We start from the raw sequence: 21,210 nt of genomic DNA on the forward strand, positions 1-21,210 counted from the left end.
TTAATAAAGAAAACTTTAGTATTCCCTGTTCTGAGCTAGTGTGGGATTATTTGATTTCTGTTCCCCCATCTGATGTGTTCTGCTTCATTATATAAGCTGAAGGTTTTGGAGATGTTCATCAGAAAATCCAATAAATTCCTTGTTAATAGTTTACTGGTAGTTTTTGTGTGAGTGGCTGTTGAATGCTGTTAAAACAGTCTTCTTCCTCAATTGATATTAAGATGTTTTCTAGGGCTTTAAAATTTAATATTCAAATTTTATTAGCAGATAAAATTTATATTAGTAACCATTTTAACAGTATATCTATTGCATAAGTCTAAGTAGACCTATCCATTATTATTGAATGCTGGGATCTTGCTCCAAAAATTTATAACTTTTTTGGTCTAGCATAGAACCAGGATCTACCATTTCCAACAATACCCAAATGATGCTGTTGTTGTTTCTTTAGAGACCACACTTTGAGAACTGCTAAGATGGGAAATAGGTTTTAATAATTTTTGGGGTACAAATTGCTTGAGTGAGATTAAGCCAATTACAATTACTTTGTTTCTCAGTGTGTTCTTTGATAGCTAAGATATCAATGAAAACAGTTCAGTCCACTTCTGGTGGAGCAGGCCTATAACCCAAGCTGCTTGGAAGGCTGAGGCAAGATCAAAACTTGATCAAAACTCACACTTAATATTTGTGATTTTCCCCCACTTTCAACTTTTATAATATATCAATTTTTCTTTCTGGCTATTATGAAGCAGAAGATAAATAGTTAGTTAATCAAAAACTTCTTCATCTTCAACTCTCTGGTTTTGCATTGCCCTACCTATAGTCCTGAGTAATGGTAATTTTTTTTCTCCAGTGTTTATTGCAGAAATATTTCACAAGGAATTAGGGACATTAAGCTTTACAATACTGCTTCGTTTTCCTGTACTGATACTCATCACTAAAGGAAATCCTCCCTTAGTTGATACTGTACCAGATGCTATAAATAAAAACATTGGATCTTTTCAGATATTCAGGTTTCTTACCTATAAATCAGTGCAGTTTGAACTTGTTTACCAAGACATAAAGGTAGAGAGGACTGGTTGTATTTCACCACTAAATGTTAAAGGACAAACTTGCTGTTAAAGACAGACTAATTAGTTCTTTTTAATTATTTGTCTTAAACTGAAGTGAGACTGGAAAAAAAGGAGTGATCCCACTGTGATAATAGCTAAAAGAAGGAGAAATTCTGCACATTTTATTTTTACCAAATATAATAATGGGGTAGACTTGTTTTTGGCATAGCAGTCATTTCTTTCATTTGAATGCTAGTTGCATTCTCAGTGTATGAATTAAATATGACTTCCATTGACTATGTTGATATTATTAAGAAAGATTATCTCTCAGTTCAGATGAAAACTTTTGCCTGTGTATAAAAGGCTCAAGTGACTTGTTCTGCATATGGAATTAATATTCCTTGGTGTAAGTCTCATAAAACATTAAAACCAAATTAAACCCCAAACGGTATCAGAACTGCTGATTTATTCTTTTAAAGTTGAGAAGTTGAGAATTAGAGGCTTCCTCCTCCTCTTCCTCTTCTTCTTCTTCTATAGATAAAAATATATGCATCAAAGATAAACAATGATTTGGTCTCTCAGCATGCTCTGTATAAAATATTTTGAGCATTCTTTATTCCAGAGAAAGAAAAATTTCCAAATAGAAAGAAGGTTATGAGAATATGAGACCTGACACTTTCTGTAGTGATCTTACTCAAAAATATGAAGGATTTTCAATTTTGTCATTCCCCCTTCCCCTTAGAGACTGTAGTAAAGTATACAGCAGCGTATGTTGTAATATACTAATATGTAAATAAATTCATGTTCATATTTATTCCTGAATCATGCTTATTGAATAAAGGTAACCTTAGCACAGTCTAAAAAACTTGTATTGTGACAACTTCAAAAAGTGTACCTTAATTATTTATTCATTAAGTTATTTGACAAATATTTACTAAATGCCTACCATACTCTAAGTATTAAAGGCATAGTTGTTAGTATATAAAGCATCCCTAATCCCAGAAGTATATATTAGCAAAAGGGTGTATGTATATATGTGTGTGTAATCATTTTAGAGTTTCATATATAATTTTCAAAGATTCACTTGTCATTATTTTATGTGTATATGTGAGTACCTACATGTATGTAAGTATTTATACCATGTATGTTCTTTGTACCACTGGAGACCCAAAGAAGGAATCAAATCCCCTGGAACTGGAGATACAGGAGATTTGTGAGTCAGTTGGTATGGGTGCTGCTAGAAACTGAACTCTGTCTGCTGGGAGGGCAATAGGCACTTTGTTCGACTGATCCATTGCTCCAGCCCATTTTCATACAATTTTAAAGACTGACTTTTAGTTAAAATTAGCTAGGAAGCTTCTACAAAAGCAGACAAAAGATCTAGCAGAGTTTAAACGAGTCATTCTGTATCCCCATGTAGAGTGGACTGTGAGGGCCTGAGGTTCATGCATGCACTAAGTCCTTCTGCAATAATGGAGGGGACAGAGAATGCTGGTTCAAACCAACATTGTGGTGATGAAAGTGGAGAGAAGTAACCAGGTCCTGCACATAATTTGAAGGAAAAGCTTTGTTTCCTAATCTAATGGCTGTGGAATATGATAACCTCAAAACAATTAGGATCTACTATGTCCCAGTTAAATGTGGGAGTTTTGTTTTGTTTTTCATGTTTTGGGGATGGAAATTAGATCCTTGTACATATTAAGCAAGGACTTGGCTCCCTGAATTATACCCTAAGCCCTTTTATATTCTATTGACCATGATCAACTGTCTTTTTTTTTTTTTTTGCATACTTTGCCCCTTCATGAATATTCTTCAAATGGCTGGATTCTTTCTAACTTCTGTAGCCTCCTGTTCAAGAAACATTGTCTTCCTTAATCTATGACTTCCATTCACAGGTACTATGCTTACTCATTCCCTCTTTTATGTTCTTAGCATGCATCACTTGAAGCAAAGCAAACTATGCATAAGGTATATAAGCTATATAAGGTATTGCAGTATAAAAATCCAATATAGGATATAACAGAATAAAGTCAGGACAGGAAATTGAAATCTCAGTTGAAGGATAATACTGTAAAAATATAACATGCTATTTGTATGATTTTATAGAGTGGTGCAGGAGAATTGTCTGTATTCTGTCATATTATAAATAAACGCTGATTGGCCAGGCAGGAAATATAGGCGGGAAAACCAGACAGGAAGTAGAAATTATGTAATGAGAACAGGAGAATTCTGGGAAGGAGGAAGTTGATTCCTCCCACTCCTGCCTAGACCACCAAAGCAACAGGATGTGATCTGCCCCACTGAAAAATGGTACTGAGCCACATGGCTAACATAGATCAGAAAATGGGTTAATCAAGATGTGAGAGTTAGCCAGTGAGAGGCTAGAGCTAATGGGCCAATCAGCTTATAATTTATGGAGACCTATGTGTAATTTTCTTTTGGGCAAAACAGTTGTGGGGGACCTGGTGGGAGGACAGAAAATACAAACAAACAAGTAAGCCAGCCCGCTCATGTTACAATAGAGGCATGGAACCGATGGTAATGATAGACCACTATGGTGGTTTGAGTGAGAAATATCCCTCATAGACTCATGTATTTTAACACTTTTCCCAAGTTGATGGTACTATTTGGGGGATGGTGGAACCTTTGGGAGGTATGGATTTGATGGAGGAAGTATGCCAGTGGGGACAAGCTTTGAGAGATTATTGCCCAAGTCTGCTTCTTGTTGCCTCTCTCTGCTTCTTATGATTGATTGAGATGTGATCTCCCAGCTTCCTGCTCTCACTTACCACCACTGCTGTCGTACTTCTCCTGTCATATGGACATCCCCTCTAGAACTGTAAGCCAAACTATTTGCCACAAGTCACCTTTGGTCATGGTGTTTTATCACAGCAATAGAAAGTAATGAATACAACCATAAAGTTTGAATTTTGAAATAGGCATGAACAAAGAGAGAAGTCTGAGAGCTAACTGTTCCAGTAAGAAAAAGCATGGGAATAAATATGTGAAGAGTTTGAGAAGCAACTAGAAATCCAGTTTACTTGACATAAAAGCAGATCCATACTGGGATAACACTGAGACAGAATGGATGAAATTGGAGTTGATCTCCTGTTGTAAATGTCCCTGCTTTGAAGACTTATGACATAATTACTCAACTTTTATAAATAGCCTAATAAAGCAGTATTAATGACTTTGTTATTAATATCCCCTAAAGCTTATAGGTGGAGTACTTAGTCTCTAATGCTATGTTTAAAGGTGGCTTTTTTTTCTATTTCAGAAATGACTGAGTCATGAGGGTTTGGACCTGATAATCATACTGATACATTGAGGGATCCATAATAGATAATATTACTAGTGATAATTGAAAGTAGGAGATGGAGCCTAATTATGGAAAACAGGTCAATAGCAAGGATGCCTTTGGAGGCTAATCTTGTGCTTGACCCTTCATATATCTTTTTCCTGGCTACAGGAAATGAATAGGTTTCTTTTTCTGGTCATTCTCCCATGGAGTTTCTATTTTATCAGAAACTTAAATACAATGGAACCTGCTGATCATAGATTGCGTATTCTAAGACTTGAAACCATAAACCAATATAAAAATTTTCCCTGAAGTTGTTTCCAGTGTTTTTGTGATAGCAACCAAAATGCGACTAACACAGAAAATTAGCCATTAATAGACTTTCAATTTTTAAATAATTTTTATTTCATAATCATTTTATATAATCATCCCAGTTCCCTCTCCCTGCCCTCTTCCTGCTTTCCCCACCTTCTCCCCAACCCAATCACTATTTATTCCTCAGAGAGAGTAAGGCTTTCCATGGGGGGTCAAAAAAGTCTGGCATATCACTTTGAGGCAGGACAAGGCCCTTCCTACCATATCTAAGTTGAGCAAGGTGTCCCTCCAAAGAGAATGGGCTCCACAAAGCCAGTTCAAGCACTAAGAATAAATCCTGGTCCCACTGCCAGTGTCCCTACAGACTGCCCCAAGCATACAACTGTCACATACATTTAGAGGGCCTAGTATGGGTCTATGCAGGTTCTCCTGCTGCCAGTCCAGAGACACTGAGCTCCCACTAGCTCAGGTCAACTGTTTCTGTGGGTATCCCCACCATGGCTTTGATTCCGTTGTTTTTATTATCACTCATTCCTCTCTCTTCTTGACTGGACTCTGGGAGCTCAGCCCAGTGCTAGCTGTGGATCTCTGCACATGCTTCAATCAGTTGCTGGATGAAGGTTCTATGATGACCATTAAGGCAGTCATAAAGCTGATTGCAGGAGAAGACCGGATCAGGTGCCCTCTCCACTATTGCTTAGGGTCATCCTTGTGGACTCCTGGCAATTTCCCTAGTTCCAGTTTCTTTATAGCCCCATAATGCCTCCCTTAATCAAAGTATCTTTTTTCTTGCTTTCCCTCTTTATCCTTGCCCCATCTCAGCAATCCTGTTCCCTCATGTTCTCCTTCCCACTTCCCTTCTCTTCCCCCCCCCTTTTTGCCTTTCCTTCTATACCTCCCTGCCCCTGAACACTCCCAATTTTCTCAGGAGATCTTGTCTAATTCCTCTTCCTAGAGGGATCCATGTATGTCTTATGTTTTACTCTTCGGGGTCTCCTTGTCACCTAGGTTCACTGGGGTCATAGACCATAGGCTGGTTATCCTTTCCTTTACATCTAATATTCACTTATGAGTGAATACATACCATGTTTTTCTTTCTGGGTCTTTGTTACTTCACTCAGGATAGTTTCTTCTATTTCCATCCATTTGTCTGAAAATTTCAAGATGTTATTATTTTTACTGCTGAGTAGTAATCCATTGTGTAAATGTACCACATTTTCTTTATCCATTCCTTAGTTGAAGTGGATCTAGGTTGTTTCCAGGTTTTGATAACTATGAATATTGTTGCTATGAAAATAGTTGAGCAAATGGTCTTGTGGTATGATTGAGCATCCTTTGAGTATATGTCCTAGAGTGGTATTGCTGGGTCTTGAGGTAGATTGATTCCCACTTTTCCGAGAAACTGCCATATTGATTTCCAAAGTGACTGTACAAGTTTGTACTTCCACCAGCAATGAAGGAGTACTTTCCTTACTCTGCATCCTCTCCAGCATAAGCTATCATTGGTGTTTCTGATTTTAGCCATTCTGACTGGTGTAAGATGGTATCTCAGAGTCATTTGGATTTGCATTTTCTCAATGGCTAAGGATGTTGAGCAATTCTTTAAATGTCTTTTGAGCTTTTGAGACTCTCCTGTTGAGAATTCTCTGTTTATAACTGTACCCCATTTTTAATTGGATTATTTAGTATTTTGGTGTCTAGTTTCTGGAATTTTTTATAGATTTTGGAGAACACCCTTTGTCAGATGTGGGGGTGGTAAAGATCTTTTCCCAATGTGTAGGCTGTCATTTTGTCTTATTAACCCTGTCCTTTGCCTTACAGAAGTTTCTCAGTTTTAGGAGGTCACATTTAATAATTGTTGCTTTCATATCTATGCTACTAGTGTTATATTTAGGAAGTGGTCTTCTGTGCTCTTCTGTTCAAGGCTACTTCCCACTTTTTCTTCTATCAGGTTCTGTGTAACTGGATTTATGTTGAGGTCTTTAATCCATTTGGACTTGAGTTTTGTTCATGGGTTTAGATATGGGTCTATTTTCATTCTTCTACATGTTGATATCCAATTATGCCAGCAGTATTTGATCAAGATGCTTTCTTTTTTCCACTGTACAATTTTGGCTTCTTCATCAAAAATAAGGTGTTCATAGGTGTGAGAATTAAAATTGGGGTTTTCGATTCAATTCCATTGGTCCACCTGTTTGTTTTTATGCCAGTACCAAGCTGTTGTTATTACTGTAGCTCTGTAATAGCACTTGAATTTCAGGGACAGTGATGTCTCTAGACATTTCTTTATTGTAAAAGATTGTTTTGGCTATCCTGGGTTTTTTGTTTTTCCATATGAAGTTGAGTTTTGTTCTTTCAAATTTTGTGATGAATTGTGTTGGGATTTTGATGGGGATTGCATTGAATCTGTAGATTGCATTTGGTAGGGTGGATGGGTTGGTTTGGTGGCAGAGTGGGATTCATAGGTTACAGGGTCCAATGCAGGGGAGTTGGAGCAACCTGCCTGGAGGAGGCTTGCCCGCTGGCAGGCTAGTGCAGCTGGAAGAGGGTCCCAGGTTTTGGCTTGGAGCCTAGGGCCTCGACACTGGGCTATCTAGCTGGGGGGCTGGTCACTTAGCTCTTGGTCTGCTCTGTTCAGTTGCAGTCTGGGTTCCATAGGGCCACTGAGGATGTGGAAGATGGGTGGGTTTGGGGGAAGAGTGGGACTTGTAGATTACAGGGTCCTATAGAGGGTGTGTGAGCACTCTGCCTCGGGATGTTTGCCTACTGAAGGGCTAGTGCTGGTAGGGGGGCGGGGTTTTGCCCCAGGGCCTAGGGCCTAGACACTGGGTTGTCCAGCAGAGGGGCTTGTCACCCACCTCTTGTTCTACTCTGTGCAGTCTCAGTCTGTGTCCCAGAGAGCCAGCTCTGTGCAGTTGCAGTTTCGATTTTCATTTTTTTTTCCTGGAAAGGTAGCAATAGCTTAACTGATTTGATTTACAAATCTAGGACAATACTTGAGTTGTTTTCAGGCACCATCACATAATCTTTGCTGGAGTTTCTACTCTCTTCCCTTGAATTGCCCAACAAAACATGGCAAAATCGACAATGATATAGATCATTGAGAAAACTATAAAACTTTTCTATGTTTGTTTTTGGATTCTGGAGAAACCACCTACAAAATTTAACTACCTTGAAGTTGCTGTGCTCTAAGGAAACATACGTTTCATAAATGGGTGCTTATGTGTTCTCTGATACAACTGAACCCCAGTATTTGCTCCGTTCTAGCCCAAATTCCAGACTGGGAAGTCAACAGCCCTTTTTAGGATTTTCATACTGAGTGTTAAGTAATTATTGGCCCTCAAGACTACCCAGCCAAGTCCTACAAGTGTGATAAAGCAGGCACAAGCCATTCGCACTGTGCTCTCTTCAAATCTGATCTGTGCAATCTGTGGATGCAGGGAAATAAGTGGCTGCTTTGTAATACTAAGTGATTCTGCACATCAATAGATGCATGGGAAGTACAACATGAGGAGCAGGGACCTTCTACTGATGGTGTATATGAGGTGTATATGAGACAAGATGAGGAGCAGGGACCTTCTACTAATGGTGTATATGAGGCATCGGAAGATCAGCGATTGGGAAAAGAGGTAGAAAATGAAACCCATGAGCTATTTTGCTTCATTTGATTGACTCTCACTGGATTTTGTCATTTAGGATTTTATTAGCTTTTTGAGAATATGAGTCATGCAAGGATATTGAAAAAAATTGAAAGTGAATATCTGTATTTTAGAGACAAAGATGAAATGCATGCTAAATCCCACAAAAAATTAGAGACTGTGTCCAGTTTATGCAATAGTCCAGGCAAGAGCAGTTTCTTGCCCAAATGGCTATCAAACTCCATAACGAGCCTCTTTGATGCCCATCTTCCTCTTGAAGTACATTGGTACTGCCAGGAGCAGAGTGTCTCATTGTCATGAAAAGTCCTCAGTTATTAAAACATTAAATGTCCTATTCTGTAATCTTTGAAAAACATGAAGAATGTCTATCTAAAATATATCTCTATATATCTAGAAAATCTAACTAACATGACTACAAGCTTTACTATTATCGATGATTATCCATTAACAACCTATATTTCTTAATTATACAGTACATATTTAAATGAACTACACAATCACAATACCTTAATCAATATCAGAAACACTTATACATATAACAAAATTGACCGTAAATCTCTATCAATAGAGCAAAATCTATACTAATGCAAATTATTCATACCTATATCATATCCTCCTTTAAATGTAAAAGAACATTTATAAACCATATTTGGGAATATGGGCGCAGTTTTTTCTCTCCAAACTGCTTCCTGCTGAATGGGGGCATCGTTAATTAGGTCTTTCATGAAACTAGCACCTGTGTGCTAGTTTCATCTCAGTTGGCAGTTGAGTGAAGCAATTTTCTGAAGATGTTCACAACAACCCTTCAGGAGGGCGTGGTCCATCATACCATATTGGGATAAATGCAATCCACAAGGTCTGATCGTCTGTGAAAACAAAAGAAGAATCTCTTTTCCAAAGTATCATATCCTTAGATCCAAATTCAAAATATCTATGTTGGATTAGTTCAGCAGCATTTATAAACAAATATCTTTTAGCAGCTGTTGCTCCTTCCTCAGCATTCAAACAATTCAAAGAGAGCATAATAACATACAGTATCAAAATTCTCTGTTTATTTTCCATCTTTGTACACCTTTGTTTTAACCTCTATTTTGTTTCTTTTTACTTCTATTTTATATTCTCTGTATATCTTTGACCTGGAATAACTCTGTGGACCAGGCTGTCCTCAAACTCTCAGAGATCCGCCTGTCTCTGCCTCCCAGGCATTGGGATTAAAGGTGTACACTACTACACCTTGAACTCACAGAGATCTGTTTGTCTCTGCCTTCTAGGCACTGGGTTTAAAGGCGTGTGCTACCACACCTTGAAGTCACAGAGGTCAATCTCCCTCTGCCTTCCAAGTGTTGGGATTAAAGGTGTGTACCACACACAACAACTCTCTTCCTTTTTTTTTGTTTGTTACTTTAAGAACTTTAAATTTTAGTCTGCATATATTTTTAACACACTTCAAACCATTTAGAAATTTTCTTTGTCTTTGAATCGCTCTTTACTGTATATCTCTCTTTTTCTGACCACATGAGTCTTTAATTTACCAAGCAATCTCATTAGGACTAAAGGCATGGCTTTGCCGGCTAGATGTAGCCCATTCCTTAGCTTTCCAGCCTCATGGCTGAGGTACTAGCTGTAGCCATGTTTATAGCCACAACTCTATGGCGTTTCAACGTCCCTGCCAGCCAGCGAGCTACAACAGACAACACTCAAGTCCTCTCTCTGTAGCCGGCCCTCCTGCCTCAAACAGTCAGAGTTTGCCCTGGCAGGATGGCCCAGAAAGCTGGCATTTTTAAATGGTGCAGTTTTTTTCCTGCTACGGCTGAAAACCGAAAAGCATGCAATCAGCTTTTCGTCAACACCGTTTAAGTGTTTTGTGGCATGACCTCTTAATGAGCTGCAGGGTTTTGCAGCTGAAGCTGAGTCAGGAAGCCTCTCTTAGATGAGAGTGCTTGCTTGCCTCTAGCAAGCAGAGTAGAACCAAGAAATTGCTGCTACCAAGAAACCAGGCACAATGCTTTCATTTTGATCTAGAATTACTTCCCAAGCTGTCTCAGGCTTTATGTGGAAGCAGTTGTCCACATGGGCGCCATTTGTAGTAATATGGGCGGCGGGGCTGCGTCCCCAGCACCCTGGCTGCCTGGCTAGCTTATGCCCGAAATAACAACACACAAACTGTATTCATTTAATCACTGCTTGGCCCATTTCTATCTAGCCTCTTCTAGGCTAATTCTCACATATTAATTTAGCCCATTTCTAATCATCTGTGTAGCGCCCCTATGTGCGCTTACCAGGAAGATTCTAGCCTATGTCCATCCTGGGTCGGAGTTTCATCGCGTGCGTCTGCCTGGGAGCTCGGAGCATGGCATCTCTCTGAGGCGTCTGCTCCCAAGAGGAGAGCTGTGGAGTCTGAGATCACTTCCTCTTCCTCCCAGCGTTCTGTTCTGTTTACTCCTCCCACCTATCTTCTAACCAATGAGGGCCAAGCAGTTTCTTTTTATTTAACCAATGATCTTCCTCCATCAAGAGACATTTTAGATAAAGCTGCTGACATGTTATAAGTAGTAAATACTATCCATCAACAGACAAAAATATCTACTATATATTAGCAATTATATCCGGTAAACAAAAGATGATAATAATTGCATTAGGAAATTAGGCAAAAATATGGATAAGAAAACTTAAAATAAAATTATTAAGGCCAACGAGTATGTTTAATGATCTTTATAATCAATAATTGTCAAAAATTCATATTAAAGTTAGGGTGAAAACCCAAATTACTCATGACTATCAAAAATTGGGAGGCTTGGTAGTAAAGTGTTATTGTAATATATTGCTGTATGGAGGAAGGACCAAGACAGATACTATGTTGGAGAGCAACTTGGAACAGGATAGGAAAGGTATCTGAAACTAAGTATTACTGTGTCCAGAAAGTGAATATATGAGGTCATTGATTTCTGATTACTGTAGTAATGAAATTATAGTGAGTTGGTGGCTACCTGAGTAACAGAAAAATGAAATGTTCTACACACTCATTATGGAATACTGTGCACTAAATATAAGTAAGAATTGAGAATATGCATTAGTCCTAGAAACAGCATAAACAAAAAATGCAAGATAAAAATGAGATATATAATAAAGTTTTGGTTAAATTGATTAAAATTTCAGCAAGGGGAAATGGTACACATCTTCTAAGACTATTAATGAACTCTTCATATAATGGTCACGATAGATGGGTACTGTGAGTTGGTAAGAAATAAAAAGGAAAGGGACCTTTCATAAACCAGCAACGACCATGTCTCATGAATTGAAAACTGTAAACTTCTGCCCCTGGCAGCTAAAGATGTAAATAAACTTGAAAACTAAGATAAAGAGTTCTGGAATCATTGATTAATGTGAATTAGTTTTAATTTCTCTTAGAATTAGATTCCGTTGTTTTTTCTACAGTTCTATCTGGTTATAAATAAGCTAGGCATCAGATGTGAATTACTTTTGTTATATAGTCCCGCCAGGAAATTTTATGAGAGCTTGTTGGTAAATCCTGTGATTCTTTACCTTGATTCAAATATCTTCAATGTTTCTTGATTGTGAAAATAAATCATATTCATGGTAAAATATGAAATACAAAATAAAAGGTCAATAATTTCATGACTTATTTCTGTTACCAATTTGCCACCTAGAAATAGTTGCAGGTAGCATCTGGATCCATTTACTTCTGTTCTTTTTAAAAATATAAATGCATCCATGGGAATATTAGTTGTAAATGTATATATGAATATGCAAATATATGTACATATGTATAATACTTTTGCAGTGGTACTATATGAAAATTCTTGTTTTCAGAAACCTGTGCATATCTTAAATATCTGTTTAGTTCATAGAATTGTAGCAGTATGTCAGTATTATTTTAGATTACCACTGAAGTATTATTTATAAATTTAGTTATTTTCTTACTATTCTTGTAAATGATTTGCTCATGAACTTTGTCTATTATTCTATAAGATTCTTCTGAAAAAAACTCAATTAAATATTTTCTTTGTATTGGACTATCATTCAACCATTGTCATATTTTTTATTGTCATTTAATTTATGCTGAAAGTATTACAATTTTTCTTTTATAATTACTTGAAATTGTATTTTATTCTTTTCAATATTTTCAAATTATTCTTAAAATTAGAATATCTTCACTCACCTGTAATTATTTTTCTTTTGTTTGTGGAGCACCATATATTTATATTTTTAAAAATCTTACTCTTTCAGCAATTAGAACTTATTTTGCTTGGGTATCATAGGGGATTCTGAATTGATTTCTCAGTTTTGCATTATTTTTTATGTTTCTATTTATTTTTAGTGCTTACTTTATGATGAATTACTTCACACAGAAAATTTTTAAGGTTGTTTTATCTATCCTTATACTAAAAATATAGTGTTTAACTATTCAAGTTTACATTTCATTTATTTGTATAATAGTTTACATTCACAAACTATTGTAGTTTTTAGTTTTTTAATAATTTTATTTCTTTTTCATGTTTTTTGAAAACATATCTTGTTGTGATATGAGTGGCAGGGCTGTGTCCCCGGCACCCGGCCGCCCACATGGCTAGGTTATGCCCCGAAATAATTACACACAAATTGTATTCTTTTAAACATTGCCTGGCCCATTAGTTTCAGCCTCTTAACTCATTTCTAATAATCTATGTAGCACCACGAGGTGCGCTTACCAGGGAAGATCTTAACCTGCGTCTGTCTGGAGTGGGAGAATCATGGTGACTGCTTGACTCAGCTTCTCTCTCCCAGCCTTCTGTTCTGTTTACTCCGCCTACCTAATTTTATGTCCTATTAAAGGGCCAAGGCATTTTCTTTATTTAACCAATGAAACAACAGATAGAAAGATGACCCTCCTCCATCATTTCCCCTTTTTCTGTTTACACAAAGAGGAAAGCTTTAACTTTAACATAGTAAGATTACATATAACAAAACAGTTATCAAGCAAGAATTACAGTTAAAATATTTATATCTATTTTACCTTTTATCATAATTAAGGAAAACTGTAACTATAACTAACCATTCTTCAACTCCATCAAACACTCCAGAAGGATATAATATTACCTAAGTAAACAAGAAATCCAAAGCTCTAAAAATGACAGAGACATCTTGCTGCCTGTACAGTCACCCAAAGTTCCTCTGTACCGTTGGGGCATCCATCTTCAGCCTTCAGGCCCATAGTATCCAGCAGACATTTCCATGAAGCAGGAAATTTCAAAGACAGTTCAGTCACTATCTGCTGTGTCCTGCAGAATGTCTCGCAGACTCTTTCATGAGTCATGAACCCCAAAAGACCATCTCACCTTTAGGCAAGTTCAGCAGTCCTCTCTCTGCGGGTTCTTTGTGTCCAGTTTATGCATCAGTCCAGGCAAGAGCAGTTTCTTGCCCAAATGGCTATCAAACTCCATAAGGTGCCTCTTCGATGCCCATCTTCTTCTTGAAGTAGATTGGTGCTGCCAGGAGCAGAGTATCTCATTGTCATGAAAAGTCCTAAGTTATTAAAACATTTAAAATGCCATATTCTGCAGTCTTAGAAAGATATGAAGAATGCATATCTAATTGAAATATATCTCTATATATCTAGAAAATCTAACTAACATGACTACAAGCTTTACTATCCTTGATGATTATCCATTAGCAACCTATATTTCCTAATTATACATTACATTTTAAATAAACTACACAATCACAATACCTTAATCAAGATCAAGAAATACATATACATATAACAAAATTGACCTTAAAATCCATACCAATGCAAATTATTCATATCTATATCATTTCCCCCTTTAAATGTAAAAGAACATTTATAAACAATATTTTGGGAACATGGGCACAGTTTTTTCTCTCCAAACTGCTTCTTGCTGAATGGGGGCGCTGTTAATTATATCTTTCATGGGATAACCTGTGTGCCAGGTTCATCTCAGTTGGCAGTTGAGTGAAGAAATTTTTGGGGGGTGTTCACAGCAACTTTTCGGGAGGTCATGGTCTATCATACCATATCGGGATAGATTCAATCCACAGGGTCTGGTCCTCTGTGAAAACAAAAGAAGACCCTCTCCAAAGCATCATATCCTTAGACCCAAATTTTGAAATCGTAATACCCTTATATTCATTCTGGTTTAGCTTGGCAGACCATGTAATGAAATGTCTCTCTGTACTTAGCTCCTCCACAGTCAAAAATTTTAAAGAAAACACAATGTACATAATCCAGACTCTCCGTGAATTTTCCATTTTTCCGTGGCTTATTTTTCTTTATTTCTTTTAATCTTTTAACTATCTGTACTCTGTCTCTTTAAAGACTTTACCCTTTTTTAAGACATTAACTTTATTGTTTATATTGTTTTTCTTCTCTCTCTCAAGCCTACGTACATTCATCCAACAGCGTCTGAATCTGTTTTATTGTGAATCTGTAATTTTTTTTTTTTTTTTTACTAACCAGGAGCACTTTGTTTTGCGCATTTAAATCACTAAGCACTTAAGAATCTAAGCTGTGACAATTCCTAGGTCAAAAACAGGTACTGCCTGCTGGCCCCGCCCAGTCCAACATGGCAGAGCTGCTGGTGCCTCTGAGCCGCAGCAGGCAATGACTTTCTTTAAGGCACACAGCGAGTCTAGTTGCAATCAAACAAATCGTAGCACTTTACTCCAAACGCTCCATTCTAAGAGTCTGTCTCTCGCAGGAGCCAGACAGAGATCGCAATGGCGGCACAGCCCAGAAAGCCGGCATTTTAAAACAGCCAGTTTTTTCCTGCTGCTGAGTCAGGACAATTTTTTGAGGCACTCAACCCAGAAACAGCAAAAAGCTGTCTTAAATTCACTCTCTCTCCTTTTTAAGTCCTCTCAGGTTTTACATGGAGCTCATTAGCACGTTGGGTGCCACTCAGTTGTGATATGAGCGGCAGGGCTGTGTCCCCGGCACCCGGCCGCCCACATGGCTAGCTTATGCCCCGAAATAATTACACACAAACTGCATTCTTTTAAACACTGCCTGGCCCATTAGTTTCAGCCTCTTAACCCATTTCTAATAATCTATGTAGCACCACGAGGTGCGCTTACCAGGGAAGATCTTAACCTGAGTCTGTCTGGAGTGGGAGAATCATAGCGACTGCTTGACTCAGCTTCTTTCTCCCAGCCTTCTGTTCTGTTTACTCTGCCTACCTATTTTTATGTCCTATTAAAGGGCCAAGGCAGTTTCTTTATTTAACCAATGGAACAGCAGATAGAAAGATGACCCTCATCCATCAATATCTGTCTTCCCTCCTGCAAGTCTTCCCATTACCACCCTCAGTCTTCTGTCCCTTTCCACTCATGTTTGAAATTTTTTCAATTTTCTCCTGAGTCCAGTTTGTGCTCCCCATCTGTTATTTGAAGTGAGACTTGCCCTGGTGTGTGATCAACCTATTGGCAGTTACTTCATTAAAGAAAACTGACTCTCCCTCTCTAAATAGCTATCAAATGTCAAATAATTCTCAGTTATTAATGGGATTTAATGCCCACCTTACCACTTCTGTGTTAAGATTTGTCTGGCTGGAACCTGTGTATATCTTAAGTATTCTTGTCACAATTGCTGTGAATTCATATGTGCATCTGCCTTGCCTGGCAATCACTATTTCCTTGATGTTAACTGATCACCTCAGACTCTGAAACTGTTTCTGTTCCTTCTCCCACAAAGATCCTTGAGCTCAGCACTCCATTCTTTTATTCTCTGCAAATGGCCATTTTTATTCTCTATGCTAATTGCCAACTGCTGCCAGAAATAGCTCCTCTAATGAGAGATAGAATATTGTCAATTTATTATAAATTTTTGAGAATTTTTTGGTACTATTTATGACCCACTCCCCCCAACTCTTCCCAGAGCCTCTCCCTTCCCCATACACTCAAATTAGTATCATTTTTTTCCTTTTTTTCAAAAAAATCATCAAGATCAATTTGTGCTGCCAAAATATTTTTGGATGTGTGGCCTTGCAGGGATTTATTATATATCTGAGCAAGTAATAACTGGCACAATAACTCATCTAATATCCTTTAAAAACATTAGCAATAGTTTTTCCAAGTAAAGCTTATAATTATTTGTTTCAAAACAAACCTCATTTAAGAATTTATTTGCAATCACTTTAGTAACATCATTATTTATTGTCAGTAAACATAATCTTCAAAATATTTATAGTTTATATCCAAAATGGCATATTTCCTTCTTTATATGAGTCATTCTTAAACTCTATCACAGTTTTTTTTCATTTTAGTCATATATACTGGTTTGATTATTTTGATCAAGCTGTTTTGGCTTGCTGCTGGCACTCATCTGCATACAATGTGGCACTGGCTCACTTGTATTACTGAAGGTGGAGAGAAAAGTGTTTGTCAGAGACTTGGAAGCAGTGGTCCTACTTGATTTTGGAAGAAATTTCACTTCAAGATTGTGACAATTAGTGTTAACGGCGAACTTGACAGAATCTAAAATTCCCCAGGAGATGAGTCTCCAGGCACACCTGTGAGGGCTTACCTAGCCTAACATTATCCAGTGAGAATGTCTATGAGAGACTATCTTTATTAGCATTATACAGACAGAACCACCTTACTGTTAATGGGAGCAGTCTTTGGGCAGTAATGCAAGACTCTAAAATGGAGAATGTGAGCTGAGCACTGGCATTCATTGTTCTCAGCTTCCTGGTCGCACACGTGACATGACCAGGTACACCAGGGAAACTCCTGCTACTTGATTTGGCTGTCAAGAGACATTTGTGAGTTGAAGTTTTTTCTCCCTTAAACTGAACTGATCAGGGTATGTTATTACAGCAGCAGGAAAAAAAAAACTATGACAGTCTTCTTATGTATGTTTTCTAAACTCCACAGTCACAAAGGTAAGATAATGGATGGCTCAAATGAAAATTCTGCCCTTCAAATATATTCCTATCTTTTGAGAAAATACTCTCATTATATATATATATATATATATATATATATATATATATATATATTAAATTGAGTCCTATATCTACCGTGTTTAGTTGAAGGTCTGTAGAATTAAAGTGATTGGACATGAAGTATATTTTCATTTACATTACGTTTTTAGATCTGTTTTCTTTTGTGAGCATTTTAATGGATACACAGGTACATTCAGAATATGATAAGTAATGTTTCAATCGCAATTATCCTCCATCTTTCACAGACTTTATCAGACAGGTTTGCTTTCTGTTTTGCCTGATTATTCAACACTTTTGTCAGAGAGACTCTGATTATTGTAGGATTATGGACATGCACAGCAGTGCAGGCTCATGTGACTGCTGCAGCAGGGAAAAGAGACAGAAGAAATCATACACTGTCCCTTTCACCACAAAGGACCAGACTTAAGTTAATACTTTTCCATTGTCCAAAGCAAGTCATTGATCTTACCCGATGACAAAGTAGGAAGGGCAGTCTAATCCTACCCACATTACCAGAGTGAGAGCGGGCTCTCTGTGAACAACTATGATTAGCATGGATTTCCATTCGGAAAAATTAATCTCCTTTCAGTGAATGCTAGAAAAACGGTAGCCATTTGGCTTCTTAATCATTTAAAATGCATAGACTGCATCACTTAGCATATGGATACTGTGTTAGAGACTGCAAAGGTGTTAATCTTTGTAGAATATCAGTGTATTTATAAGTCAAAGGCCAAACAACACAGTAGAAGTGGTGTCCTTGAACCCTGGAGGTCTTTATTTCAGATCGGGCTTGGGAGTGGTATGCTTCTGCTACTCTATCCATGAAGCAATTATATAGAAAATATGTTAAAAAACTCTTTTATTGCCTGAATACTTTATTATGTATATTGACTTCTTTTATTTTCCTTTCAAAAGAAAAGCCCTAGAGCATGAGAATAATGTACCCAGCATCCTCTTCTGCTGGTTCCTAGGCAGCTACTCTTTCTTATTGCCAAAAGAGGAGAGGGAAGTCCTGTTTCTTTAATATGCCATTTTGAACAATCCTGAACTGTGAGGCTGCCAACTCTGGCATTGGCTAACTCCTTATCAGGGTGCAGTGGGCAGCAAGTGGGGGGAGGGGGTAGGATCCATGTAATACACGTCTCACACTGATTCGAACAAACGAATGCTCTGTACCTCTGATGTCAAAAGACATTTACGGTTTTTCTAGCTTGTTTCCCACGTCTGCTTGGCACACAGACTGCCTGGATCAATGGTCCAATTTTAGTTCCACTTTCTTCTTCCATCATTCCTTGTATTCAGCACTTCGGAAGTGAGTAAATAATGTAAAATCTGGCTGAATTAAATTCATTTAACTGTGCTGCCAATTTTCTTCCCTTCATGCATTTTTAAAGAGATCTCAAACCGGTGATGGATTTCTAATGCTCTAGGAAAAGAAAGCAAGGATGAGACAGTAAACCTGAATGGGCTGAATTGTTTGTTATAATTATTCCATTGAATTATCTCACTGTGTATAGAAAAGGGAGATGAAATTTTAGCCTACACAGGCTTTGCAAGTGGTAATATGAACAATATTTTAAAAATGGTAAAAAGTGCCTCTTCAGTCAAAAAATTGACACTGTGCTGCTTCACATAGAAAGCTGTGAACAGTAAAATATGAGACAGGAGGGGGTCTGTTTCTATAGCAACCCAGTATATTCTAGCTAGGATGGTGATTTTTTTTTTTTGTGAAAAAATAAACTTAAACTCAAAGTTAGAAACAAATTAACATCAGGCCTCAGCCTGACTGTTTGACACGAACTATGTGAGCTACCTGTTAAGTATCTTGTAATCTGTTCGCTGTTCTGAGACTGTCTTTGGTTGTCCCCAACCTCTTGGCTCCTTAAACTGACTGGTACTATGGCTGGAATATACAGCACTTAGCGTTCAGAAGAAGGTAAAGCCAAAGTTCCTATCCAAGAAAAATTAGGAATATCAGAAAGCAGAGACCTCTAAATGTGGTCTTCATTAAGTTGAGTCTGTTAAACATTCAATTTCCAAAGTGAGCTGCTTTCAAAGCAAGGTGTTAGATAGAAGAAATCATTCATTCCTTCTCCTCCTTTTCTTCATCTGCCTCAACCACCTCCTCTTTCTGAATTCCTTCTAGTCAGAAGATAACCACCTCCATGGGAAACAAATGTCACGTGGCTTTTGTGCTATATTTTGTTTCCTCTCTACTTCCATGTAGTATCTGCCCACACCAGACTGTCTTGTTTATCTTAACTAGAGAGTGCTTCAGTGTTGTAATTAATGACTCAATCAGCTCTCCACTTTATAGTCTTGTGACAAACCAAAGTAGAAGAAGCAAATCTTTGGTTCCATGTTCCCATGATTCCTGTCCTCTAAATGGCACTAGGGACTCTCTTGCAAGTAGGCCGTTTTTTTTTTTTTTTTTTTTTTTTTTTTTTTTTTTTTTTTTTTTTTTTTTTTTTACCACATTGTAGTCTCTAAGGCCCCATCTGCTCATCATGAGCAGTAGTTCCAATGACTTAGAAACCTTGCGCCTATTGATTTCATGTTTCTCAAGATCATTCTGGAAATCCAGCCCTTGCAGTGATGAACAGATGGGTAGCTCATTTTGTCTATTAGTTTATCGTCTGGCCAAACCCACATCCTGTGATGTTGTTAAGAGTGCAGGTGCTTCTATTGAAACAAGAAACCACTTCCCTTCCTGTTAATGAAGTGCACCCTGTCTTCTCATCTCTAGATATCTTTGCTGACTCAAAACCAGAAACCAAAACCCATTGTGTCTGCTCTGCTCTATTTTCACACAAAGCACAAACACCTCTAGAAAGAACACTGTGTGTCAGCCAGTGACGGGGAAGATTAGAAATTTGGGACGCAAGATTTGAGGATTTTCCTCATACTCTGAGTTTTCCCTTTGATTTTATTTTTATTTTTGTTTTGTTGTTGTTGTTGTTGTTCACCATCCGTCCTGCATCCCATTTCTGATAATTAAGATTCTCAAAGTCTCTCATATAGGCTCTGCCAAGCCAAACCTTGATGAGACCAACCGGAGTTTTTATGTCATAGCACCACAAAGATGTATACAATAAAACTGGACACCACAATATCTCCTCCTGATCAACAGTCTGAAGCTTAACAAGACTACATCCTGTTCTCATCCCTAAGGCAGCTATTGGTTAGTTAGACTGATCTAGACTCGAGTTTATCATCCCAAACAGCATCCCAATTCTTTCAGTAACCAGTCTGCATTTCAGCACTTAGATGTGGTCTTCTCCCATGACTCCTTTAGACTGATGTCTCCATCTTTACACCCTGCTTTCCCTATGTGTCTAACGCCTGTTGGCCAACAACTGTAGGGTGGTATAACTTGAAAACTTGTTGTGTTTTCTAGGCTGGCTTGAAAACATATATTCTTAAATTTAGTGGAATAACTAGAGTGCACAGTACTTGATTCAGCTCCAAATCAAAAGACAAAGCTCATGGAACCCATGTTTCATGATTTATTTCAAAATGTCCATTCTATATTTTTTGATTTTCTGAAACAGTATTGCAATGAGTTGACGGGTTCTAATTCAGGACCCTCCTGCTTTAGCCACTGAATATATCATGTTTATGATGTATATGCATGTATGTATACAAATACATGCTACCACATACAGCTACCACAGAATTTATTCCCATCTTCCCACTCTAAATTGAAAATAATTCTCTCTTAAGGACTCCCCCATATCCTCACAGAGTTGATGTGCTATTTCTCTATATCCTGTGCTATGACAAACTAGTCCAAAATATGTGGCTCTTAAAACATTATTTTGTCTTTCTTAGAATCTTGAAATATGAATTCAGGGAAGATGGGAAGATTCATCTATGTATTTTTGTCTGTCTTATACAAATAGTTCTAGGACACCTGAAGGTAGAAGATC

The sequence above is a fragment of the Microtus oregoni genome, unplaced genomic scaffold (assembly GCF_018167655.1).
Source record: "Microtus oregoni isolate MIOR12 unplaced genomic scaffold, Mior012 000073F_000, whole genome shotgun sequence".
NCBI classification, from domain to species: Eukaryota; Metazoa; Chordata; class Mammalia; order Rodentia; family Cricetidae; genus Microtus; species Microtus oregoni.